A 26,897-nucleotide genomic window follows, 5' to 3' on the forward strand; every position below is an offset into this window, starting at 1 on the left:
TGCGGAGTGCTCCTAGGAGATCCCAGGAGCTGAAGAGAGAGTACAGAACTTCCCCACCCTCAGAATAACGGAACGCGGACTAGTGATTTCGGGAGGTTTGGGCCCGACCTCGACGCAGCTGCCTTTTGTCACCGGTGTTCCAATCCAGGGGGAACTCCGCATTTACCTTTCCTGTCCAGGGGGATTCCCTAGATGCTACCTGCAATTCCAGCACAACACCAGGCTTTCCCTGCATCCCACACTAGGAGACACTCGGGGAATACACGTGGAGGGCTCCTAGGTGATCCCAGGTGATGCAGAGAGAATACGGAACCTCCCCACACTTAGAATTCCGTAACGCGGCCGAGTGGGTGGGGGAGGTTTAGGGCCGCTTTCCACGCAGCTGCCTGGTGTCACAGGTGTTCCCTGGCAGGGGGAAGACCGCTAATTACCACCCCTGTCCAGGGGGTGAAACTACATGCTACCTGCTTTTCCAGCCCAACCCCCGCATTTCCCTGTCTGCCCGCACTAGGAGACACTCGGGGAAGGCACGCGGAGGGCTCCTATGAGATCTCAGGCGCTGCAGACAGAGGACGGATCCTCCCCACTCTCAGAATTCCAGAACAAGGCCGAGTGGGAGTGGGAGGCTTGGGGCCGCCCTCCACGCAGCTGCCTCTTGTCACAGGTGTTCCCTGGCAGGGTGAAGTCCGCTAATTACCTTCCCCGTCCAGGGGGAGGCACTAGATGCTATCTGCATTTCCAGCCCGACGCCCGCCTTTCCCCGGCATCCCGCATTAGGAGACACTCGGGGAAGACACGCGGAGGGCTCCTAGGTGATCCTAAGTGCAGCAGAAAGAGTACGGACCTCCACACACTCAGAAATCAGGAACGAGGCCGGGCGGTGTGGGAGGTTTGTGGCCGCCCTCCACGCAGCTGCCGGGTGTTACATGTGTTTCCTGTAAGGGGGAAGTACGCTAATTTCCTTCACTGTCCAGGGGGAGGCGCTACATGCTACCTTCATTTCCAGCAAATCCCACACATTTCCCCGGCAGCCCGCAATATTAGACACTCGGGGAAGACACGCGGAGTGCTCCTAGGAGATCCCAGGCGCTGCAGACAGAGTACGGAACCTCCCAAAACTCAGAATTCCGAAACACTGCCGAGTGGGTGTGGGAGGTTTGGGACCACACTCCACGCAGCTCCCTGGTGTCACAGGTGTTCCCTGGAAAGTGTAAGTCCGCTGAATACCTCCCCTGTCCAGGGGGAGGCACTATATGCTACCTGCATTTCCAGAACAACCCCCGCTTTTCCCCGGCTCCCCGAACTAGAATACACTCGGGGAAGACACCCGGAAGGCTCCTAGGAGACCCCAGGCGCTGCAGAAAGAAGACCGAACCTCCCCACACTCAGAATTCCGGAACAAGGCCGAGTGGGTGTGGGAGGTTTGGGGACGCCCTCCACGCAGCTGCTTGTTGTCACAGGTGTTCCCTGGCAGGGGGAATTCCGCTAATTACCTCCCCTGTCCAGGAGGAGTCTCTAGATGCTACCTGCATATCCAGTAAAACCCCCACCGTTCCCCGGCATGCAGCAAGTGGAGACACTCGGGGAAGACATGCGGAGTGCTCCTAGGAGATCCCAGAAGCTGAAGAGAGAGTACAGAACTTTCCCACCCTCAGAATAACAGAACGCGGACGAGAGTTTTCTGGAGGTTTGGGTCCGACCTCCACGCAGCTGCCTTGTGTCACAAGTGTTCCAAGCCAGGGGAAATTCCGCTTTTACCTCTCCTGTCCAGGGGGATTCCCTAGATGCTACCTGCAATTCCAGCACAACAACAGGCTTTCCCTGCATCCCACACTAGGAGACACTCGGGGAATACACGTGTAGGCTCCTAGGTGATCCCAGGTGCTGCAGAGAGAATACGGAACCTCCCCACACTCAGAATTCCGTAACGCGGCCGAGTGGGTGGGGGAGTTTTGGGGCCGCCTTCCACGCAGCTGCCTGGTGTCACAGGTGTTCCCTGGCAGGGGGAAGACCGCTAATTACCAACCCTGTCCAGCGGGTGATACTGCATGCTACCTGCTTTTCCAGCCCAACCCCCGCATTTCCCTGTCTGCCCGCACTAGGAGACACTCGGGGAAGGCACGCGGAGGGCTCCCATGAGATCTCAGGCGCTGCAGACAGAGGACGGAACCTCCCCACACTCAGAATTCCAGAACAAGCCCGAGTGAGTTTGGGAGGTTTGGGGCCGACTTCCACGCAGCTGCCTCTTGTCACAGGTGTTCCCTGGCAGGGTGAAGTCCGCTAATTACCTTCCGCGTCCAGGGGGAGGCACTAGATGCTATCTGCATTTCCAGCCCGACGCCCGCCTTTCCCCGGCATCCCGCATTAGGAGACACTCGGTGAAGTCACGCGGAGGGCTCCTAGGTGATCCCAGGCGCTGCAGAGAGAGTACGGCACCTCCCCACACTCAGAATACCGCAACGCGGCCGAGTGGTTGGGGGAGGTTTGGGGCCGACCTCCACGCAGCTGCCTGGTGTCACAGGTTTTCCCTGGCAGGGGGAATTCCGCTAATTACCTCCCCTGTCCAGGGAGAGGCACTACATGCTACCTGCATTTCCAGCCCAACCCCCGCCATTCCCCTGCTCCCAGCACTAGGATACACTCGGGGAAGGCACGCGGAGGGCTCCTAGAGATCCCAGGCGCTGCAGATAGAGTACGGAACTTCCCCACACTCAGAAATCCGGAACGCGGCCGAGTGGGTGGGGTAGGTTTGGCATAACCCCACACGCAGCAGCCTGGTTTCACAGGTGTTCCCTGGAAGGGGGATATTCGCTAATTACCTACCCTGTCCAGGGGGAGGCACTACAAGCTACCTGCATTTCCAGCCCATCCCCCGACTTTCCTCGGCTTCCCGCACTAGGGGACACTCGGTGAAGACACGCGGAGGGCTCCTGGGAGATCCCAGGTGCAGCAGACAGAGTACGGAACCTCCCCACACTCAGAATTCCAGAACAAGGCCGAGTGGGTGTGGGATTTTTGGAGCCGCCCTCTACACAGCTGCATCTTGTCACAAGTGTTCCCTGGCCGGGTGAAGTCCGCTAATTACTTTCCCTATCCAGTGGGAGGCACTACATGCTACCTGCTACTGCAGCCCAACCCCCGCCTTCCCCCGGCTCCTCTCACTAGGAGACACTCTGGGAAGACACGCGGAGGGCTCCTAGGTGATCCCAGGCGCTGCACACAGAGTACGGAACCTCCACAAATTCAGAATTCCGGAACGCGTCCGAGTGGTTGGGGGAGATTTGGTGCCGCCCTTCACGCATTTGCTTGGAGTCTCAGGTGTTCCCTGGCAGGGGGAATTCCGCTAATTACCTTCCCTGTCCAGGGTGAGGCAATATATGCTACCTGCTTTTCCAGCCCATCCCCCGCGTTTACCCGGAAGCCCGCACAAGGAGACACTCGGGGAAGACACGCAGAGGGCTCCTAGGAGATCCCAGCGCTGCAGACAGAGTACGGACCTCCCAACACTCAGAATTCCGGAACGATGCCGAGTGAGTGGGGGAGGATTGGGTCCGCCCCCCAGGCAGCTGCCGGGTGTTATATGTGTTCTCTGGCAGGGGGAATTCCGCTAATTACCTCACATGTCCAGGGGGAGTCACTAGATGCTACCTGGATTTCCAGCCCAACCCCCGCATTTCCCTGTCTGCCCGCACTAGGAGACACTCGGGGAAGGCACGCGGAGGGCTCCTATGAGATCTCAGGCGCTGCAGACATAGGACGGAACCTCCCCACACTCAGAATTCCAAAATAAGGCCGAGTGGGTGTGGGAGGTTTGGGGCCGGCTTCCACGCAGCTGCCTCTTGTCACAGGTGTTCCCTGGCAGGTTGAAGTCCGCTAATTACCTTCCCCGTCCAGGGGGAGGCACTAGATGCTATCTGCATTTCCAGCCCGACGCCCGCCTTTCCCCGGCATCCCGCATTAGGAGACACTCGGGGAAGACACGCGGAGGGCTCCTAGGTGATCCCAGGCACTGCAGGGTGAGTACGGCACCTCCCCACACTCAGAATACCGCAACGCGGCCGAGTGGTTGGGGGAGGTTTGGGGCCGACCTCCACGCAGCTGCCTGGTGTCACAGGTTTTCCCTGGCAGGGGGAATTCCGTTAATTACCTCCCCTGTCCAGGGAGAGGCACTACAAGCTACCTGCATTTCCAGCCAAACCCCCGACTTCCCCGGCTTCCCGCACTAGGGGACACTCGGTGAAGACACGAGGAGTGCTCCTAGAGATCCCAGGCGCTGCAGACAGAGTATGGAACTTCCCCACACTCAGAATTAAGGAACGCGGCCGAGTGGGTGGGGTAGGTTTGGCATTACCCAGCACGCAGCAGTCTGGTGTCACAGGTGTTCCCTGGAACGGGGAAGTTCGCTAATTACCTACCCTGTCCAGGGGTAGGCACTAAAAGCTACCTGCATTTCCAGCCCAAACCCCACCTTACCCCGGGTTCCCGCACTAGGGGAGACTCGGGGAAGACACGCTGAGGGCTCCTAGGTGATCCCAGGTGCTGCAGAGAGAATACGGAACCTCCCCAAACTCAGAATTCCGGAACGTGGCCGAGTGGGTTGGGGAGGTTTGGGACCAAACCCCACGCAGATTCATGGTGTCAAAAGTGTTCACTGGAAGGGGGAATTCCGCTAAATTCCTACCCTGTCCAGGGGGAGGCACTACAAGCTACCTGCATTTCCAGCACAACCCCCACATTTCCCCGGCAGTCCGCACGAGGAGACACTCGGGGAAGACACGCGGAGGGCTCCTAGGAGATGCCAGGCGCTGCAGACCGAGTACGGAAATTCTCCACACTCAGAATTCCGGAACGCGGCCGAGTGGGTGGGGAAGGTTTGGGGCCACTCTCCACGCAGCTGACCGGTGTCACAGGTGTTCCATGGCAGGGGGATTTCCGCTTTTACCTCTACTGTTCAGGAGGTGTCCCTAGATGCTACCTGAAATTCCAGCACAACACCAGGCATTCCCTGCAGCCCGCACTAGGAGACACTCGGGGAATACAAGCGGAGGGCTCCTAGGTGATCCCAGGCGCTGCAGACAGAGTACGGAACCTCCCCACACTCAGAATTCCGGAACGCGGCCGAGTGGGTGGGGAAGGTTTGGGGCCGCCCTCCATGCAGCTGCCTGGTGTCACAGGTGTTCCCAGGCAGGGGGAATTCAGCTAATTACCTCCCCTATCCAGGGGGAGGCACTACATGCTACCTGCTTTCCCAGCACTACATGCTACCTGCTTTTCCACCACAACCCCCGCATTTTCCCTGTAGCCTGCACTAGGAGGAACTCGGGGAAGACACGCGGAGGGCTCCTAGGAGATCCCAGGTGCTGCAGACAGAGTACGGAACTTCCCCAAACTCAGAATTCCGGAACGCGGCTGAGTGGGTAGGGGAGGTTTGGGCCGACTTCCACGCAGCTGCCTTGTGTCACAGGTGTTCCATGTCAGGGGGAATTTTGCTTTTACCTCTCCTGTCCAGGGGGAGTCCCTAGATGCTACCTGCAATTCCAGCCCAACACCAGGCTTTCCCTGCAGCCCGCACAAGGAGACATTCGGGGAATACACGTTTAGGCTCCTAGATGATCCCAGGTGCTGCAGAGAGAATACGGAACCTCCCCAAACTCAGAATTCCGTAACACGGCCGAGTGGGTGGGGGAGTTTTGGGGCCGCCTTCCACGCAGCTGCCTGGAGTCACAGGTGTTCCCTGGCAGGGGGAAGACCGCTAATTACCACCCCTGTCCAGGGGGTGAAACTACATGCTACCTGATTTTCCAGCCCAACCCCCGCATTTCCCTGTCTGCCCGCACTAGGAGACATTCGTGGAAGGCACGCGGAGGGCTCCTATGAGATCTCAGGCGCTGCAGACATAGGACGGAACCTCCCCACACTCAGAATTCCAGAACAAGGCCGAGTGGGTGTGGGAGGTTTGGGGCCGCCCTCCACGCAGCTGCCTCTTGTCACAGGTGTTCCCTGGCAGGTTGAAGTCCGCTAATTACCTTCCCCGTCCAGGGGGAGGCACTAGATGCTATCTGCATTTCCAGCCCGACGCCCGCCTTTCCCCGGCAACCCGCATTAGGAGACACTCGGGGAAGACACGCGGAGGGCTCCTAGGTGATCCCAGGCGCTGCAGAGAGAGTACGGCACCTCCCCACACTCAGAATCCCGGAACGCGGCCGAGTGGTTGGGGGAGGTTTGGGGCCGACCTCCACGAAGCTGCCTGGTGTCACAGGTTTTCCCTGGCAGGGGGAATTCCGCTAATTACCTCCCCTGTCCAGGGAGAGGCACTACATGCTACCTGCATTTCCAGCCCAACCCCCGCCATTCCCCTGCTCCCAGCACTAGGATACACTCGGGGAAGGCACACGGAGGGCTCCTAGAGATCCCAGGCGCTGCAGACAGAGTACGGAACTTCCCCACACTCAGAATTCCGGAACACGGCCGAGTGGGAGTGGTAGGTTTGGCATAAATCCACACGCAGCAGCCTGGTTTCACAGGTGCTCCCTGGAAGGGGGATATTCGCTAATTACCTACCCTGTCCAGGGGGAGGCAGTACAAGCTACCTGCATTTCCAGCCCAACCCCCGACTTCCCCGGCTTCCCGCATTAGGGGACACTCGGTGAAGACACGCGGAGGGCTCCTGGGAGATCCCAGGTGCAGCAGACAGAGTAGGGAACCTCCCCACACTCAGAATTCCAGAACAAGGCCGAGTGGGTGTGGGATTTTTGGGGCCGCCCTCCACACAGCTGCATCTAGTCACAGGTGTTCCCTGGCCGGGTGAAGTCCGCGAATTACTTTCCCTGTCCAGGGGGAGGCACTACATGCTACCTGCTACTGCAGCCAAACCCCCGCCTTTCCCCGGCTCCTCTCACTAGGAGACACTCTGGGAAGACACGCGGAGGGCTCCTAGGTGATCCCAGGCGCTGCACACAGAGTACGGAACATCCACAAATTCAGAATTCCGGAACGCGACCGAGTGGATGTGGGAGGTTTGGGGACGCACTCCACGCAGCTGCTTGTTGTCACAGGTGTTCCCTGGCAGGGGGAATTCCGCTAATTACCTCCCCTGTCCAGGAGGAGTCACTAGATGCTACCTGCATATCCAGCAAAACCCCCGCCTTTCAACGGCTCCCCGTAATAGGAGACACTATGGGAAGGCACGTCGATGGCTCCTAGGAGATCCCAGCGGCTGGAGACCGAAGACCAAACCTCCCCAAACTCAGAATTCCGGAATGCGGCCGAGTGGGTGGGGGAGGTTTGGGACCAAACCCCACGAAGCTGCCGGGTGTTACATGTGTTCTCTGGCAGGGGGAATTCCGCTAATTACCTCCCCTGCCCAGGGGGAGGCGCTAAATTCTACCTGCATTTCCAGCCCAACACCAGCATTTCCCCAGCAAACTGCACAAGGATACACTCGGGGAAGACAGGCGGAGGGCTCCTAGGAGATCCCAGGTGCTGCAGACAGAGGACGGAACCTCTCCACACTCAAAATTCCGGAACAAGGCCGAGTGGTTAGGGGAGGTTTGGGGCGGCCCTCCACGCAGCTGCCTGGTGTCACAGGTGTTCCCTGGAAGGGGGAAGTCCGCTAATTACCTCCCCTGTTCAGGGGGAGGCACTACATGCTACCTGCATTTCCAGCCCTACCCCCACCGTTCCCCGGCATCCAGCAAGAGGAGACACACGGGGAAGACACGCAGAGTGCTCCTAGGTGATCCCAGGCGCTGCACACAGAATACGGAACCTCCACAAATTCAGAATTCCGGAACGCGACCGAGTGAGTGGGGGAGTATTGGTGCCGCACTTAACGCATTTGCCTGGAGTCTCAGGTGTTCCCTGGCAGGGGGAATTCCGCTAATTATCTTCCCTGTCCAGGGTGAGGCAATACATGCTACCTGCTTTTCCAGCCCAACCCCCGCGTTTACCCGGAAGCCCGCAAAAGGTGACACTCGGGGAAGACACGCAGAGGGCTCCTAGGAGATCCCAGGCGCTGCAGACAGAGTACGGACCTCCCCACACTCAGAATTCCGGAACGAGGCCGAGTGAGTGGGGGAGGATTGGGTCCGCCCCCCAGGCAGATGCCAGGTGTTATATGTGTTCCCAGGCAGGGGGAATTCCGCTAATTACCTCCCATGTCCAGGGGGAGTCACTAGATGCTACCTGCATTTCCAGCCTATCCCAAGCATTTTCGTGGCTGCCCGCACTAGGAGACACTTGGGGAAGACACGCAGAGGATTCCTAGGACATCCCAGGCACTGCAGACAGAGGACGGAACCTCCCCACACTCAGAATTCCAGAACAAGGCCGAGTGGGTGTGGGAGGTATGGGGCCGTCCTCCACGCAGCTGCCTCTTATCACAGGTGTTCCCTGGCAGGGTAAAATCCGCTAATTACCTTCCCCGTTCAGGAGGAGGCACTACATGCTACCTGGATTTCCAGCCCAACCCCCGCCTTTCCCCGGGTCCCCGCACTAGGAGACACTCTGCAAGACACGTGGAGGGCTCCCGAAGACGGGACCTCCCCACACTCAGAATTCCGGAACGAGTCCGAATGTGTGTGGGAGGTTTGGGGCCGCCCTTCACGCAGCTGCGTGGTGTCACATGTGTTCCTTGATGGGAAATCCGCTAATTACCTCCCCTGTCCAGAGGGAGGCACTACATGCTACCTGCTTTTCCAGCCCAACCCCCAATTTTCTCCGGCTGCCCGCACTAGGAGACACTCTGGGAAGACACGCGGAGGGCGCCTAAGTGATCCCAGTCGCTACAGACAGAGGACGGACCTCACCACACTCAGAATTCCGGAACGCGGCCGAGTGGGTCAGGGAGGTTTGGGGCCGACCTCCACGAACCTGCCTAGTGTCACAGGTGTTCCCTGGCAGGGGAAAGTCCGCTAATTACCTCCCCTGTCCTGGGGGAGGCACTAGATGCTACCTGCGTTTCCAGCCAAACCCGCGACTTTCCCCGGAAGCCCGCACAAGGAGACAATCGGGGAAGACACGCGAATGGTTCCAAGGACGTCCCAGGCGCTGCAGACAGAGGACGGATCCTCCCCACACTCAGAATTCCGGAACGCGGCCGAGTGGGTGGGAAAGGTTTGGGCACGCCATCCTCCCAGCTGCCTGGTATCACAGGTGATCCCTGGCAGGGGGATTACCGCTAATTACCTCCCAAGTCCAGGGGGAGGCACTACATGTTACATGCTTTTCCATCACAACCCCCGACTTTCCCGGGCAGCCTGCACTAGCAGACACTCGGGGAAGACACGCGGAGGGCTCCTAGGAGATCTCAGGGGCTGCAGACAAAAGAAGGAAACCCCCACACTCAGAAATCCGGAACGCGGCCGAGTTGGTTGGGTAAGTTTGGTGCCGCAGTCCGCGCATCTGCCTGGTGTCACATTTGTTCCCTTTCTGGGGGAATTCCGCTAATTACCTCCCCCGTCCAGGGTGAGGCACTAGATGCTATCTGCATTTCCAGCCCGACCCCCGACTTTCTCCGGCATCCCGCATTAGGAGACACTCGGGGAAGACACGCGGAGGGCTCCTAGGATATCCCAGGTGCAGCAGACAGAGTACGGACCTCCCCACACTCAGAAATCCGGAACGAGGCCGGGCGGTGTGGGAGGTTTCTGGCCGCCCTCCACGCATCTGCCGGGTGTTACATGTGTTTCCTGTCAGGGGGAAGTCCGCTAATTTCCTTCCCTGTCCAGGGGGAGGCGCTACATGCTACCTTCATTTCCAGCAAAACCCACACATTTCCCCGGCAGACCACAATTTTAGACACTCGGGGAAGACACGCGGAGTGCTCCTAGGAGATCCCAGGCGCTGCAGACAGAGTACGGAACCTCCCAAAACTCAGAATTCCGAAACGCAGCCGAGTGGGTGTGGGAGGTTTGGGACCACACTCCACGCAGCTCCCTGGTGTCACAGGTGTTCCCTGGAAAGGGTAAGTCCGCTGAATACCTCCCCTGTCCAGGGGGAGGCACTATATGCTACCTGCATTTCCAGAACAACCCCCACATTTCCCCGGCTCCCCGAACTAAGATACACTCGGGGAAGACACGCGGAGGGCTCCTAGGAGACCCCAGGCGCTGCAGAAAGAAGACCGAACCTCCCCACACTCAGAATTCCGGAACAAGGCCGAGTGGGTGGGGGAGTTTTGGGACCAAACCCCACGAAGCTGCCGGGTGTTACATGTGTTCTCTGGCTGGGGGATGTCCGCTAATTACCTCCCCTGTCCAGGGGGAGGCGCTACATGCTACCTGCTTATTCAGCCCAACACCAGAATTTCCCCGGCACACTGCACTAGGATTCACTCGGTGAAGACAGGCGGAGGGCTCCTAGGAGATCCCAGGTGCTGCAGACAGAGGAAGGAACCTCTCCACACTCAAAATTCCGGAACAAGACCCAGTGGTTAGGGGAGGTTTGGGGCGGCCCTCCACGCAGTTGCCTGGTGTCACAGGTGTTCCCTGGAAGGGGGAAGTCCGCTAATTACCTCCCCTGTTCAGGGGGAGGCACTACATGCTACCTGCATTTCCAGCCATACCCCCACCTTTCCCCGGCATCCAGCAAGAGGAGACACACGGGGAAGGCATGCGGAGTGCTCCTAGGAAATCCCAGGAGCTGAAGAAAGAGTACAGAACTTCCCCACCCTCAGAATAACAGAACGCGGACGAGAGTTTTCGGGAGGTTTGAGTCCGACCTCCACGCAGCTGCCTTGTGTCACAGGTGTTCAAAGCCAGGGGAAATTCCGCTTTTACCTCTCCTGTCCAGGGGGATTCCCTAGATGCTACCTGCAATTCCAGCACAACACCAGGCTTTCCCTGCATCCCACACTAGGAGACACTCGAGGAATACACGTGGAGGCTCCTAGGTGATCCCAGGTGCTGCAGAGAGTATACGGAACCTCCCCACACTCAGAATTCCGTAACGCGGCCGAGTGGGTGGTGGAGGTTTGGGGCCACCCTCCACGCAGCTGCCTGGTGTCACAGGTGTTCCCTGGCAGGGGGAAGACCGCTAATTACCACCCCTGTCCAGGGGGTGAAACTACATGCTACCTGCATTTCCAGCCCAACCCCCGCATTTCCCTGTCTGGCCGCACTAGGAGACACTCGGGGAAGGCACGCGGAGGGCTCCTATGAGATCTCAGGCGCTGCAGACAGAGGACGGAACCTCCCCACACTCAGAATTCCAGAACAAGCCCGAGTGGGAGTGGGAGGTTTGGGGCCGCCCTCCACGCAGCTGCCTCTTGTCACAGGTGTTCCCTGGCAGGGTGAAGTCCGCTAATTACCTTCCCCGTCCAGGGGGAGGCACTAGAAGCTATCTGCATTTCCAGCCCGACCCCCGCCATTCCCCGGCATCCCGCATTAGGAGACACTCGGGGAAGACACGCGGAGGGCTCCTAGGTGATCCCAGGCACTGCAGAGAGAGTACGGCACCTCCCAACACTCAGAATACCGGAACGCGGCTGAGTGGTTGGGGGAGGTTTGGGGCCAACCACCACGCAGCTGCCTGGTGTCACAGGTGTTCCCTGGCAGGGGGAATTACGCTAATTACCTGATCTGTCCAGGGAGAGGCACTACATGCTACCTGCATTTCCAGCCCAATCCCCGCCATTCCTCGGGTCCCAAACTAGGATACACTCGGGGAAGACACGCGGAGTGCTCCTAGAGATCCCAGGCCCTGCAGACAGAGTATGGAACTTCCCCACACTCAGAATTAAGGAACGCGGCCGAGTGGGTGGGGTAGGTTTGGCATTACCCAACACGCAGCAGCCTGGTGTCACAGGTGTTCCCTGGAAGGGGGAAGTTCGCTAATTACCTACACTGTCCAGGGGTAGGCACTACAAGCTACCTGCATTTCCAGCCCAAACCCCACCTTTCCCCGGGTTCCCGCACTAGGAGAGACTCGGGGAAGACACGCTGAGGGCTCCTAGGTGATCCCAGGTGCTGCAGAGAGAATACGGAACCTCCCCAAACTCAGAATTCCGGAACGTGGCCGAGTGGGTGGGGGAGTTTTGGGACCAAACCCCACGCAGCTGCATGGTGTCAAAAGTGTTCCCTGGAAGGGGGAATTCCGCTAAATTCCTACCCTGTCCAGGGGGAGGCACTACAAGTTACCTGCATTTCCAGCCCAACCCACGCATTTCCCCGGCAGACCGCACTAGGAGACACTCGGGGAAGACACGCGGAGGGCGCCTAAGTGATCCCAGTCGCTACAGACAGAGGACGGACCTCACCACACTCAGAATTCCGGAACGCGGCCGAGTGGGTCAGGGAGGTTTGGGGCCGACCTCCACGAACCTGCCTAGTGTCACAGGTGTTCCCTGGCAGGGGAAAGTCCGCTAATTACCTCCCCTGTCCTGGGGGAGGCACTAGATGCTACCTGCGTTTCCAGCCAAACCCGCGACTTTCCCCGGAAGCCCGCACAAGGAGACAATCGGGGAAGACACGCGAATGGTTCCAAGGACGTCCCAGGCGCTGCAGACAGAGGACGGATCCTCCCCACACTCAGAATTCCGGAACGCGGCCGAGTGGGTGGGAAAGGTTTGGGCACGCCATCCTCCCAGCTGCCTGGTATCACAGGTGATCCCTGGCAGGGGGATTACCGCTAATTACCTCCCAAGTCCAGGGGGAGGCACTACATGTTACATGCTTTTCCATCACAACCCCCGACTTTCCCGGGCAGCCTGCACTAGCAGACACTCGGGGAAGACACGCGGAGGGCTCCTAGGAGATCTCAGGGGCTGCAGACAAAAGAAGGAAACCCCCACACTCAGAAATCCGGAACGCGGCCGAGTTGGTTGGGTAAGTTTGGTGCCGCAGTCCGCGCATCTGCCTGGTGTCACATTTGTTCCCTTTCTGGGGGAATTCCGCTAATTACCTCCCCCGTCCAGGGGGAGGCACTAGATGCTATCTGCATTTCCAGCCCGACCCCCGACTTTCTCCGGCATCCCGCATTAGGAGACACTCGGGGAAGACACGCGGAGGGCTCCTAGGATATCCCAGGTGCAGCAGACAGAGTACGGACCTCCCCACACTCAGAAATCCGGAACGAGGCCGGGCGGTGTGGGAGGTTTCTGGCCGCCCTCCACGCATCTGCCGGGTGTTACATGTGTTTCCTGTCAGGGGGAAGTCCGCTAATTTCCTTCCCTGTCCAGGGGGAGGCGCTACATGCTACCTTCATTTCCAGCAAAACCCACACATTTCCCCGGCAGACCACAATTTTAGACACTCGGGGAAGACACGCGGAGTGCTCCTAGGAGATCCCAGGCGCTGCAGACAGAGTACGGAACCTCCCAAAACTCAGAATTCCGAAACGCAGCCGAGTGGGTGTGGGAGGTTTGGGACCACACTCCACGCAGCTCCCTGGTGTCACAGGTGTTCCCTGGAAAGGGTAAGTCCGCTGAATACCTCCCCTGTCCAGGGGGAGGCACTATATGCTACCTGCATTTCCAGAACAACCCCCACATTTCCCCGGCTCCCCGAACTAAAATACACTCGGGGAAGACACGCGGAGGGCTCCTAGGAGACCCCAGGCGCTGCAGAAAGAAGACCGAACCTCCCCACACTCAGAATTCCGGAACAAGGCCGAGTGGGTGGGGGAGTTTTGGGACCAAACCCCACGAAGCTGCCGGGTGTTACATGTGTTCTCTGGCTGGGGGATGTCCGCTAATTACCTCCCCTGTCCAGGGGGAGGCGCTACATGCTACCTGCTTATTCAGCCCAACACCAGAATTTCCCCGGCACACTGCACTAGGATTCACTCGGTGAAGACAGGCGGAGGGCTCCTAGGAGATCCCAGGTGCTGCAGACAGAGGAAGGAACCTCTCCACACTCAAAATTCCGGAACAAGACCCAGTGGTTAGGGGAGGTTTGGGGCGGCCCTCCACGCAGTTGCCTGGTGTCACAGGTGTTCCCTGGAAGGGGGAAGTCCGCTAATTACCTCCCCTGTTCAGGGGGAGGCACTACATGCTACCTGCATTTCCAGCCATACCCCCACCTTTCCCCGGCATCCAGCAAGAGGAGACACACGGGGAAGGCATGCGGAGTGCTCCTAGGAAATCCCAGGAGCTGAAGAAAGAGTACAGAACTTCCCCACCCTCAGAATAACAGAACGCGGACGAGAGTTTTCGGGAGGTTTGAGTCCGACCTCCACGCAGCTGCCTTGTGTCACAGGTGTTCAAAGCCAGGGGAAATTCCGCTTTTACCTCTCCTGTCCAGGGGGATTCCCTAGATGCTACCTGCAATTCCAGCACAACACCAGGCTTTCCCTGCATCCCACACTAGGAGACACTCGAGGAATACACGTGGAGGCTCCTAGGTGATCCCAGGTGCTGCAGAGAGTATACGGAACCTCCCCACACTCAGAATTCCGTAACGCGGCCGAGTGGGTGGTGGAGGTTTGGGGCCACCCTCCACGCAGCTGCCTGGTGTCACAGGTGTTCCCTGGCAGGGGGAAGACCGCTAATTACCACCCCTGTCCAGGGGGTGAAACTACATGCTACCTGCATTTCCAGCCCAACCCCCGCATTTCCCTGTCTGGCCGCACTAGGAGACACTCGGGGAAGGCACGCGGAGGGCTCCTATGAGATCTCAGGCGCTGCAGACAGAGGACGGAACCTCCCCACACTCAGAATTCCAGAACAAGCCCGAGTGGGAGTGGGAGGTTTGGGGCCGCCCTCCACGCAGCTGCCTCTTGTCACAGGTGTTCCCTGGCAGGGTGAAGTCCGCTAATTACCTTCCCCGTCCAGGGGGAGGCACTAGAAGCTATCTGCATTTCCAGCCCGACCCCCGCCATTCCCCGGCATCCCGCATTAGGAGACACTCGGGGAAGACACGCGGAGGGCTCCTAGGTGATCCCAGGCACTGCAGAGAGAGTACGGCACCTCCCAACACTCAGAATACCGGAACGCGGCCGAGTGGTTGGGGGAGGTTTGGGGCCAACCACCACGCAGCTGCCTGGTGTCACAGGTGTTCCCTGGCAGGGGGAATTACGCTAATTACCTGATCTGTCCAGGGAGAGGCACTACATGCTACCTGCATTTCCAGCCCAATCCCCGCCATTCCTCGGGTCCCAAACTAGGATACACTCGGGGAAGACACGCGGAGTGCTCCTAGAGATCCCAGGCCCTGCAGACAGAGTATGGAACTTCCCCACACTCAGAATTAAGGAACGCGGCCGAGTGGGTGGGGTAGGTTTGGCATTACCCAACACGCAGCAGCCTGGTGTCACAGGTGTTCCCTGGAAGGGGGAAGTTCGCTAATTACCTACACTGTCCAGGGGTAGGCACTACAAGCTACCTGCATTTCCAGCCCAAACCCCACCTTTCCCCGGGTTCCCGCACTAGGAGAGACTCGGGGAAGACACGCTGAGGGCTCCTAGGTGATCCCAGGTGCTGCAGAGAGAATACGGAACCTCCCCAAACTCAGAATTCCGGAACGTGGCCGAGTGGGTGGGGGAGTTTTGGGACCAAACCCCACGCAGCTGCATGGTGTCAAAAGTGTTCCCTGGAAGGGGGAATTCCGCTAAATTCCTACCCTGTCCAGGGGGAGGCACTACAAGTTACCTGCATTTCCAGCCCAACCCACGCATTTCCCCGGCAGACCGCACTAGGAGACACTCGGGGAAGACACGCGGAGGGCTCCTAGGAGATGCCAGGCGCTGCAGACCGAGTACGGAAATTCTCCACACTCAGAATTCCGGAACGCGGCCGAGTGGGTGGGGAAGGTTTGGGGCCGCTCTCCACGCAGCTGACCGGTGTCACAGGTGTTCCATGGCAGGGGGATTTCCGCTTTTACCTCTAGTGTCCAGGAGGTGTCCCTAGATGCTACCTGAAATTCCAGCACAACACCAGGCATTCCCTGCAGCCCGCACTAGGAGACACTCGGGGAATACAAGCGGAGGGCTCCTAGGTGATCCCAGGCGCTGCAGACAGAATACAGAACCTCCCCAAACTCAGAATTCCGGAACGCGGCCGAGTGGGTGGGGAAGGTTTGGGGCCGCCGTCCACGCAGCTGCCTGGTGTCACAGGTGTTCCCAGGCAGGGGGAATTCAGCTAATTACCTCCCCTATCCAGGGGGAGGCACTACATGCTACCTGCTTTTCCAGCACTACATGCTACCTGCTTTTCCACCACAACCCCCGCATTTTCCCTGTAGCCTGCACTAGGAGAAACTCGGGGAAGACACGCGGAGGGCTCCTAGGAGATCCCAGGTGCTGCAGACAGAGTACGGAACTTCCCCAAACTCAGAATTCCGGAACGCGGCTGAGTGGGTAGGGGAGGTTTGGGCCGCCCTCCACGCAGCTGCCTTGTGTCACAGGTGTTCCATGTCAGGGGGAATTTTGCTTTTACCTCTCCTGTCCAGGGGGAGTCCCTAGATGCTACCAGCAATTTCAGCCCAACACCAGGCTTTCCCTGCAGCCCGCACTAGGAGACACTCGTAGAAGACACGTTGTTTGCTACTAGGGTATTCCAGGTGCTACACAGAAGACCGAAACTCCCCAAACTCAGTACTCCGGAACGTGGCCGAGTTGGTTGGGGAGGTTTGGGACCAAACCCCACGCAGCTGCATGGTGTCAAAAGTGTTCCCTGGAAGGGGGAATTCCGCTAAATTCCTCCCATGTCCAGGGGGAGGCAGTATAATCTACCTGCATTTCCAGCCCAACACCCGAATTTCCCCGGCTCCCCGCACGAGTATACAATCGGGGAAGACAAGCAGAGGGCTAATAGGAGATGCCAGGCGCTGCAGACCGAGTACGGAAATTCTCCACACTCAGAATTCCGTAACGCGGCCGAGTGGGTGGGGGAGATTTGGGGCCGCATTCCACGCAGCTGCCTGGTGTCACAGGTGTTCCCTGGCAGGGGGAAGACCGCTAATTACCTCCCCTGTCCTGGGGGAGGCACTAGATGCTACCTGCGTTTCCAGCCCAACCCGCGACTTTCCCCGGAAGCCCGCACAAGGAGACAATCGGGGAAGACACGCGAATGGTTCCAAGGACGTACCAGGCGCTGCAGACAGAGGACGGAACCTCCCCACACTCAGAATTCCGGAACGCGGCCGAGTGGGTGGGAAAGGTTTGGGCACGCCATCCTCCCAGCTGCCTGGTATCACAGGTGTTCCCTTGCAGGGGGATTACCGCTAATTACCTCCCAAGTCCAGGGGGAGGCACTACATGTTACCTGCTTTTCCATCACAACCCCCGAATTTCCCGGGCAGCCTGCACTAGGAGACACTCGGGGAAGACACGCGGAGGGCTCCTAGGAGATCTCAGGGGCTGCAGACAGAAGAAGGAAACCCCCACACTCAGAAATCCGGAACGCGGCCGAGTTGGTTGGGTAAGTTTGGTGCCGCACTCCGCGCATCTGCCTGGTGTCACATTTATTCCCTTTCTGGGGGAATTCCGCTAATTACCTCCCCTGTCCAGGGGGAGGCACTAGATGCTATCTGCATTTCCAGCCCGACCCCCGACTTTCCCCGGCATCCCGCATAGGAGACACTCGGGGAAGACACGCGGAGGGCTCCTAGGTTATCCCAGGTGCAGCAGACAGAGTACGGACCTCCCCACACTCAGAAATCCGGAACGAGGCCGGGCGGTGTGGGAGGTTTCTGGCCGCCCTCCACGCATCTGCCGGGAGTTACATGTGTTTCCTGTCAGGGGGAAGTCCGCTAATTTCCTTCCCTGTCCAGGGGGAGGCGCTACATGCTACCTTCATTTCCAGCAAAACCCACACATTTCCCCGGCAGCCCGCAATTTTAGACACTCGGGGAAGACACGCGGAGTGCTCCTAGGAGATCCCAGGCGCTGCAGACAGAGTACGGAACATCCCAAAACTCAGAATTCCGAAACGCAGCCGAGTGGGTGTGGGAGGTTTGGGACCACACTCCACGCAGCTCCCTGGTGTCACAGGTGTTCCCTGGAAAGGGTAAGTCCGCTGAATACCTCCCCTGTCCAGGGGGAGGCACTATATGCTACCTGCATTTCCAGAACAACCCCCACATTTCCCCAACTCCCCGAACTAGGATACACTCAGGGAAGACACGCGGAGTGCTCCTAGGAGACCCCAGGCGCTGCAGAAAGATGACCGAACCTCCCCACACTCAGAATTCCGGAACAAGGCCGAGTGGGTGGGGGAGTTTTGGGACCAAACCCCACGAAGCTGCCGGGTGTTACATGTGTTCTCTGGCTGGGGGATGTCCGCTAATTACCTCCCCTGTCCAGGGGGAGGCGCTACATGCTACCTGCTTTTCCAGCCCAACACCAGCATTTCCCCGGCACACTGCACTAGGATTCACTCGGTGAAGACAGGCGGAGGGCTCCTAGGAGATCCCAGGTGCTGCAGACAGAGGAAGGAACCTCTCCACACTCAAAATTCCGGAACAAGGCCGAGTGGTTAGGGGAGGTTTGGGGCGGCCCTCCACGCAGTTGCCTGGTGTCACAGGTGTTCCCTGGAAGGGGGAAGTCCGCTAATTACCTCCCCTGTTCAGGGGGAGGCACTACATGCTACCTGCATTTCCAGCCCTACCCCCACCGTTCCCCGGCATCCAGCAAGAGGAGACACACGGGGAAGACATGCGGAGTGCTCCTAGGAAATCCCAGGAGCTGAAGAAAGAGTACAGAACTTCCCCACCCACAGAATAACAGAACGCGGACGAGAGTTTTCGGGAGGTTTGGGTCCGACCTCCACGCAGCTGCTTTGTGTCACAGGTGTTCCAAGCCAGGGGAAATTCCGCTTTTACCTCTCCTGTCCAGGGGGATTCCCTAGATGCTACCTGCAATTCCAGCACAACACCAGGCTTTCCCTGCATCCCACACTAGGAGACACTCGGGGAATACACGTGGAGGCTCCTAGGTGATCCCAGGTGCTGCAGAGAGAATACGGAACCTCCCCACACTCAGAATTCCGTAACGCGGCCGAGTGGGTGGGGGAGGTTTGGGGCCTCCCTCCACGCAGCTGCCTGGTGTCACAGGTGTTCCCTGGCAGGGGGAAGACCGCTAATTACCACCCCTGTCCAGGGGGTGAAACTACATGCTACCTGCATTTCCAGCCCAACCCCCGCATTTCCCTGTCTGCCCGCACTAGGAGACACTCGGGGAAGGCACGCGGAGGGCTCCTATGAGATCTCAGGCGCTGCAGACAGAGGACGGAACCTCCCCACACTCAGAATTCCAGAACAAGGCCGAGTGGGTGGGGTAGGTTTGGCATTACCCAACACGCAGCAGCCTGGTGTCACAGGTGTTCCCTGGAAGGGGGAAGTTCGCTAATTACCTACCCTGTCCAGGGGTAGGCACTACAAGCTACCTGCATTTCCAGCCCAAACCCCACCTTTCCCCGGGTTCCCGCACTAGGGGAGACTCGGGGAAGACACGCTGAGGGCTCCTAGATGTCAGGCGCTGCAGACCGAGTACGGAAATTCTCCACACTCAGAATTCCGGAACGCGGCCGAGTGGGTGGGGAAGTTTTGGGGCCGCTCTCCACGCAGCTGACCGGTGTCACAGGTGTTCCATGGCAGGGGGATTTCCGCTTTTAACTCTACTGTCCAGGAGGTGCCCCTAGATGCTACCTGAAATTCCAGCACAACACCAGGCATTCCCTGCAGCCCGCACTAGGAGACACTCGGTGAATACAAGCGGAGGGCTCCTAGGTGATCCCAGGCGCTACAGAGTACGGAAACTCCCCACACTCAGAATTCCGGAACGCGGCCGATTGGGTGGGGAAGTTTTGTGGCCGCTCTCCACGCAGCTGACCGTTGTCACAGGTGTTCTATGGCAGGGGGATTTCCGCTTTTACCTCTACTGTCCAGGAGGTGTCCCTAGATGCTACCTGAAATTCCAGCACAACACCAGGCATTCCCTGCAGCCCGCACTAGGAGACACTCGGGGAATACAAGCGGAGGGCTCCTAGGTGATCCCAGGCGCTGCAGACAGAGTACGGAACCTCCACACACTCAGAATTCCGGAACGCGGCCGAGTGGGTGGGGAAGGTTTGGGGCCGCCCTCCACGCAGCTGCCTGGTGTCACAGGTGTTCCCAGGCAGGGGGAATTCAGCTAATTACCTCCCCTATCCAGGGGGAGGCACTACATGCTACCTGCTTTTCCAGCACTACATGCTACCTGCTTTTCCACCACAACCCCCGCATTTTCCCTGTAGCCTGCACTAGGAGAAACTCGGGGAAGACACGCGGAGGGCTCCTAGGAGATCCCAGGTGCTGCAGACAGAGTACGGAACTTCCCCAAACTCAGAATTCCGGAACGCGGCTGAGTGGGTAGGGGAGGTTTGGGCCGCCCTCCACGCAGCTGCCTTGTGTCACAGGTGTTCCATGTCAGGGGGAATTTTGCTTTTACCTCTCCTGTCCAGGGGGAGTCCCTAGATGCTACCTGCAATTCCAGCCCAACACCAGGGTTTCCCTGCAGCCCGCACTAGGAGACACTCGGGGAATACACGCGGAGGGCTCCTAGGTGATCCCAGGCTCTGCAGACTGAATATGGAACCTCCACAAATTCAGAATTACGGAACGCGGCCGAGTGGGTGGGGGAGGATTGGGGCCGCCCACCACACAGCTGCCTGGTGTGTAGGTGATCCCTGGAAGGGGGAAGTCCGCTAAATTCCTCCCCTTTCCAGGGGAAATCACTAGATGCTACCTGAATTTCCAGCCCATCCCACGCATTTCCCCGGCAGCCCGCACTAGGAGACACTCGGAGAAGACACGTTGTTTGCTACTAGGGGATTCCAGGTGCTGCACAGAAGACCGAACCTCCCCAAACTCAGAATTCCGGAACGTGGCCGAGTGGGTTTGGGAGGTTTGGGACCAAACCCCACGCAGCTGCATGGTGTGAAAAGTGTTCCCTGGAAGGGGGAATTCCGCTAAATTCCTCCCTTGTCCAGGGGGAGGCACTACAAGCTACCTGCATTTCCAGCCCAACACCCGACTTTCCCCGGCTCCCCGCACGAGTATACAATCGGGGAAGACACGCGGAGGGCTCCTAGGAGATGCCAGGCGCTGCAGACCGAGTACGGAAATTCTCCACACTCAGAATTCCGTAACGCGGCCGAGTGGGTGGGGGAGATTTGGGGCCGCATTCCACGAAGCTGCCTGGTGTCACAGGTGTTCCCTGGCAGGGGGAAGACCGCTAATTACCACCCCTGTCCAGTTGGTGAAACTACAGGCTACCTGCATTTCCAGCCCACCCCCGCATTTCCCTGTCTGCCCGCACTAGGAGACACTCGGGGAAGGCACGCGGAAGGCTCCTATCAGATCTCAGGTGCTGCAGACATAGGACGGAACCTCCCCACACTCAGAATTCCAGAACAAGTCCGAGTGGGAGTGGGAGGATTGGGGCCGCCCTCCACGCAGCTGCCTCTTGTCACAGGTGTTCCCTGGCAGGTTGAAGTCCGCTAATTACCTTCCCCGTCCAGGGGGAGGCACTAGATTCTATCTGCATTTCCAGCCGGACGCCCGCCTTTCCCCGGCATCCCTCATTAGGAGACACAAGGGGGAAGACACGCGGAGGGCTCCTAGGTGATCCCAGGCGCTGCAGAGAGATTACGGCACCTCCACACACTCAGAATACCGCAACGCGGCCGAGTGGTTGGGGGAGGTTTGGGGCCGACCTCCACGCAGCTGCCTGGTGTCACAGGTTTTCCCTGGCAGGGGGAATTCCGTTAATTACCTCACCTGTCCAGGGAGAGGCACTACATGCTACCTGCATTTCCAGCCCAACCCCCGCCTTTCCCCTGCTCCCAGCACTAGGATACACTCGGGGAAGGCATGCGGAGGGCTCCTAGAGATTCCAGGCGCTGCAGACAGAGTACGGAACTTCCCCACACTCAGAATTAAGGAACGCGGCCGAGTGGGTGGGGTAGGTTTGGCATAACCCCACACGCAGCAGCCTGGTGTCACAGGTGTTCCCTGGAAGGGGGAAGTTCGCTAATTACCTACCCTGTCCAGGGGGAGGCACTACAATCTACCTGAATTTCCAGCCCAACCCCCGAATTTCCCCGGCTTCCCGCACTATGGGACACTCGGTGAAGACACGCGGAGGGCTCCTGGGTGATCCCAGGTGCAGCAGACAGAGTACGGAACCTCCCCACACTCAGAATTCCAGAACAAGGCCGAATGTGTGTGGGAGGTTTGGGGCCGCCCTTCACGCAGCTGCGTGGTGTCACATGTGTTCCTTGATGGGAAATCCGCTAATTACCTCCCATGTCCAAAGGGAGGCTCTACATGCTACCTGCATTTCCAGCACAACCCCCAATTTTCTCCGGCAGCCCGCACTAGGAGACACTCTGGGAAGACACGCGGAGGGCGCCTAAGTGATCCCAGTCGCTACAAACAGAGGACGGACCTCACCACACTCAGAATTCCGGAACGCGGCCGAGTGGGTCAGGGAGGTTTGGGGCCGACCTCCACGAACCTGCCTAGTGTCACAGGTGTTCCCTGGCAGGGGAAAGTCCGCTAATTACCTCCCCTGTCCTGGGGGAGGCACTAGATGCTACCTGCGTTTCCAGCCCAACCCGCGACTTTCCCCGGAAGCCCGCACAAGGAGACAATCGGGGAAGACACGCGAATGGTTCCAAGGACGTCCCAGGCGCTGCAGACAGAGGACGGAACCTCCCCACACTCAGAATTCCGGAACGCGGCCGAGTGGGTGGGAAAGGTTTGGGCACGCCATCCTCCCAGCTGCCTGGTATCACAGGTGTTCCCTGGCAGGGGAAAGTCCGCTAATTACCTCCCCTGTCCAGGGGGAGTCCCTAGATGCTACCTGCAATTCCAGCCCAACACCAGGCTTTCCCTGCAGCCCGCACTAGGAGACACTCGGGGAATACACGCGGAGGGCTCCTAGGTGATCCCAGGCGCTGCAGACTGAATACGGAACCTCCACAAATTCAGAATTACGGAACGCGGCCGAGTGGGTGGGGGAGGATTGGGGCCGCCCACCACACAGCTTCCTGGTCTCACAGGTGTTCCCTGGAAGGGGGAAGTCCGCTAAATTCCTCCCCTGTCCAGGGGAAATCACTAGATGCTACCTGAATTTCCAGCCCATCCCCCGCATTTCCCCGGCAACCCGCACTAGGAGACACTCGGAGAAGACACGTTGTTTGCTACTAGGGGATTCCAGGTGCTGCACAGAAGACCGAACCTCCCCAAACTCAGAATTCCGGAACGTGGCCGAGTGGGTTGGGGAGGTTTGGGACCAAACCCCACGCAGCTGCATGGTGTCAAAAGTGTTCCCTGGAAGGGGGAATTCCGCTAAATTCCTCCCATGTCCAGGGGGAGGCACTACAATCTACCTGCATTTCCAGCCCAACACCCGACTTTCCCCGGCTCCCCGCACGAGTATACAATCGGGGAAGACACGCCGAGGGCTCCTAGGAGATGCCAGGCGCTGCAGACCGAGTACGGAAATTCTCCACACTCAGAATTCCGGAAAGCGGCCGAGTGGGTGCGGAAGGTTTGGGGCCGCTCTCCACGCAGCTGACCGGTGTCACAGGTGTTCCATGGCAGGGGGATTTCCGCTTTTAACTCTACTGTCCAGGAGGTGTCCCTAGATGCTACCTGAAATTCCAGCACAACACCAGGCATTCCCTGCAGTCCGCACTAGGAGACACTCGGGGAATACAAGCGGAGGGCTCCTAGGTGATCCAAGGCGCTGCAGACAGAGTACGGAACCTCCCCACACTCAGAATTCAGGAACGCGGCCGAGTGGGTGGGGGAGGTTTGGGGCCTCCCTCCACGCAGCTACCTGGTGTCACAGGTGTTCCCTGGCAGGGGGAAGACCGCTAATTACCACCCCTGTCCAGGGGGTGAAACTATATGCTACCTGCATTTCCAGCCCAACCCCCGCATTTCCCTGTCTGCCCGCACTAGGAGACACTCGGGGAAGGCACGCGGAGGGCTCCTATGAGATCTCAGGCGCTGCAGACAGAGGACGGAACCTCCCCACACTCAGAATTACAGAACAAGTCCGAGTGGGTGTGGGAGGTTTGGGGCCGCCCTCCACGCAGCTGCCTCTTGTCACAGGTGTTCCCTGGCAGGGTGAAGTCCGCTAATTACCTTCCCCGTCCAGGGGGAGGCACTAGATGATATCTGCATTTCCAGCCCGACCCCCGCCTTTCCCCGGCATCCCGCATTAGGAGACACTCGGGGAAGACACGCGGAGGGCTCCTAGTTGATCCCAGGCGCTGCAGAGAGAGTACGGCACCTCCCAACACTCAGAATACCGGAACGCGGCCGAGTGGTTGGTTGAGGTTTGGAGCCGTCCTCCACGCAGCTGCCTCTTGTCACAGGTTTTCCCTGGCAGGGGGAATTACGCTAATTACCTGATCTGTCCAGGGAGAGGCACTACATGCTACCTGCATTTCCAGCCCAATCCCCGCCATTCCTCGGGTCCCAGCACTAGGATACACTCGGGGAAGACACGCGGAGTGCTCCTAGAGATCCCAGGCGCTGCAGACAGAGTATGGAACTTCCCCACACTCAGAATTAAGGAACGCGGCCGAGTGGGTGGGGTAGGTTTGGCATTACCCAACACGCAGTAGCCTGGTGTCACAGGTGTTCCCTGGAAGGGGGAAGTTCGCTAATTACCTACCCTGTCCAGGGGTAGGCACTACAAGCTAACTGCATTTCCAGCCCAAACCCCACCTTTCCCCGGGTTCCCGCACTATGGGAGACTCGGGGAAGACACGCTGAGGGCTCCTAGGTGATCCGAGGTGCTGCAGAGAGAATACGGAACCTCCCCAAACTCAGAATTCCGGAACGTGGCCGAGTGGGTGGGGGAAGTTTGGGACCAAACCCCACGCAGCTGCATGGTGTCAAAAGTGTTCCCTGGAAGGGGGAATTCCGCTAAATTCCTACCCTGTCCAGGGGGAGGCACTACAATCTACCTGCATTTCCAGCCCAACCCCCGCATTTCCCCGGCAGACCGCACTAGGAGACCCTCGGGGAAGACACGCGGAGGGCTCCTAGGAGATGCCAGGTGCTGCAGACCGAGTACGGAAATTCTCCACACTCAGAATTCCGGAACGCGGCCGAGTGGGTGGGGAAGGTTTGGGGCCGCCCTCCACGCAGCTGCCTCTTGTCACAGGTGTTCCCTGGCAGGGTGAATTCCGCTAATTAACTTCCCTATCCAGGGGGAGGCACTACATGCTACCTGTTATTCCAGCCCAACCCCCGCCTTTCCCAGCTCCCCGCTCTAGGATACACTCTGAGAAGACACGCGGAGGGCTCCTAGGTGATTCCAGGTGCTGCAGACAGAGTACGGATCCTCCACAAATTCAGAATACCGGACGCGGCCGAGTGGGTAGGGGAGGTTTGGGGCTGCTCTCCACGCAGCTGCCTGGCGTCACAGGTGTTCCCTGGCAGGGGGAATTCCGCTAATTGCCTCTTCTGTCCAGGGGGAGTCACTAGATGCTACCTGTATTTCCAGCACATCCCCCGCATTTCCCTGGCTGCCCACAACTTGAGACACTTGGGGAATACACGCGGAGGGCTCCTAGGAGATCCCAGGCGCTGCAGACAGATTACGGAACCTCCCCACACTCAGAATTCCAGAACAAGACCGAGTGGGTGTAGGAGGTTTCGGGCCGCCTTCCACGCAGCTGCCTCTTGTCACAAGTGTTCCCTGGCAGGTTGAAGTCCGGTAATTACCTTCCCTGTCCAGGGGGAGGCACTAGATGCTACCTGCTTTTCCAGCAACACCCCGCATTTTCCCTGTAGCCCGCACTAGGAGACACTCGGGGAAGACACGCGGAGGGCTCCTAGGTGATCCCAGGCACTGCAGACAGATTATGGAACCTCCCCACACTCAGACTTCCGGAACGCGGCCGAGTGTTTGGGGGAGGTTTGGGGCCGACCTCCACGCAGCTGCCTGGTGTCAAAGGTGTTCCATGGCATGGGGAATTCCGCGTTTACCTCTCCTGTCCAGGGGGATTCCCTAGATGCTACCTGCATTTCCAGCACAACACCAGGCTTTCCCTGCAGCCCGCCCTAGGAGACACTCGGGGAATACAAGCGGAGGGCTCCTAGGTGATCCCAGGCGCTGCAAACAAGTACGGATCCTCCACAAACTCAGAATACCTTAACGCGGCCGAGTGGGTGGGGGAATATTGGGGCTGCCTTCCACAAAGCTGCCTGGTTTCGCAGGTGTTCCCTGGCAGGGGAAGTCCTCTAATTACCAATCCTGTCCAGGGGGAGTCACTAGATGCTACCAGCATTTCCAGCCAAACCCCCGCCTTTCCCTGGCTGCCCGCAATAGGAGACACTTGGGTAAGACACGCGGAAGGCTCCTAGGTAATCAGAGGCGCTGCAGACAGATTACGGAACCTCCCAACACTCACAATTCCATAACAAGGCCGAGTGGGGGTGGGAGGTTTGGGGCCGCCTTCCACGCAGCGGACTCTTGTCACAGGTGTTCCATGGCAGGGAGAAGTCCGCTAAATTCCTTCCCTGTCCAGGGGGAGGCACTAGAAGATACCTGCTTTTCCAGCCTGACCCCCGCATTTCCCCCGCAGCCCGAACTAGTAGACACTCGGGGAAGACACGCGGATGGCTCCTAGGAGATACCAGGCGCTGCAGACAGAGGACGGAACCTCGCCACGCTCAGAAATCCGGAACGCAGCCGAGTGGGTGGGGGAGTTTTGGGGCGGCCCTCCTCGCAGCTGCCTGGTGTCACAAGTGTTCCCTTGCAGGGGGTATTCCGATTTTACCTCACCAGTCCAGTGGGAGGCACTAGATGCTACCTGCATTTCCAGCCCAACCCCCGCCTTTCCCCGGCAGCTCGCACTAGGAGACACTCGGGTAAGACACGCGGAGGGCTCCTAGGAGATCCCAGGCGCTGCAGACAGAGGACGGGACCTCGCCACCCTCAGAATTCCGGAA

The sequence above is a fragment of the Camelus ferus genome, chromosome 2 (assembly GCF_009834535.1).
Source record: "Camelus ferus isolate YT-003-E chromosome 2, BCGSAC_Cfer_1.0, whole genome shotgun sequence".
NCBI classification, from domain to species: Eukaryota; Metazoa; Chordata; class Mammalia; order Artiodactyla; family Camelidae; genus Camelus; species Camelus ferus.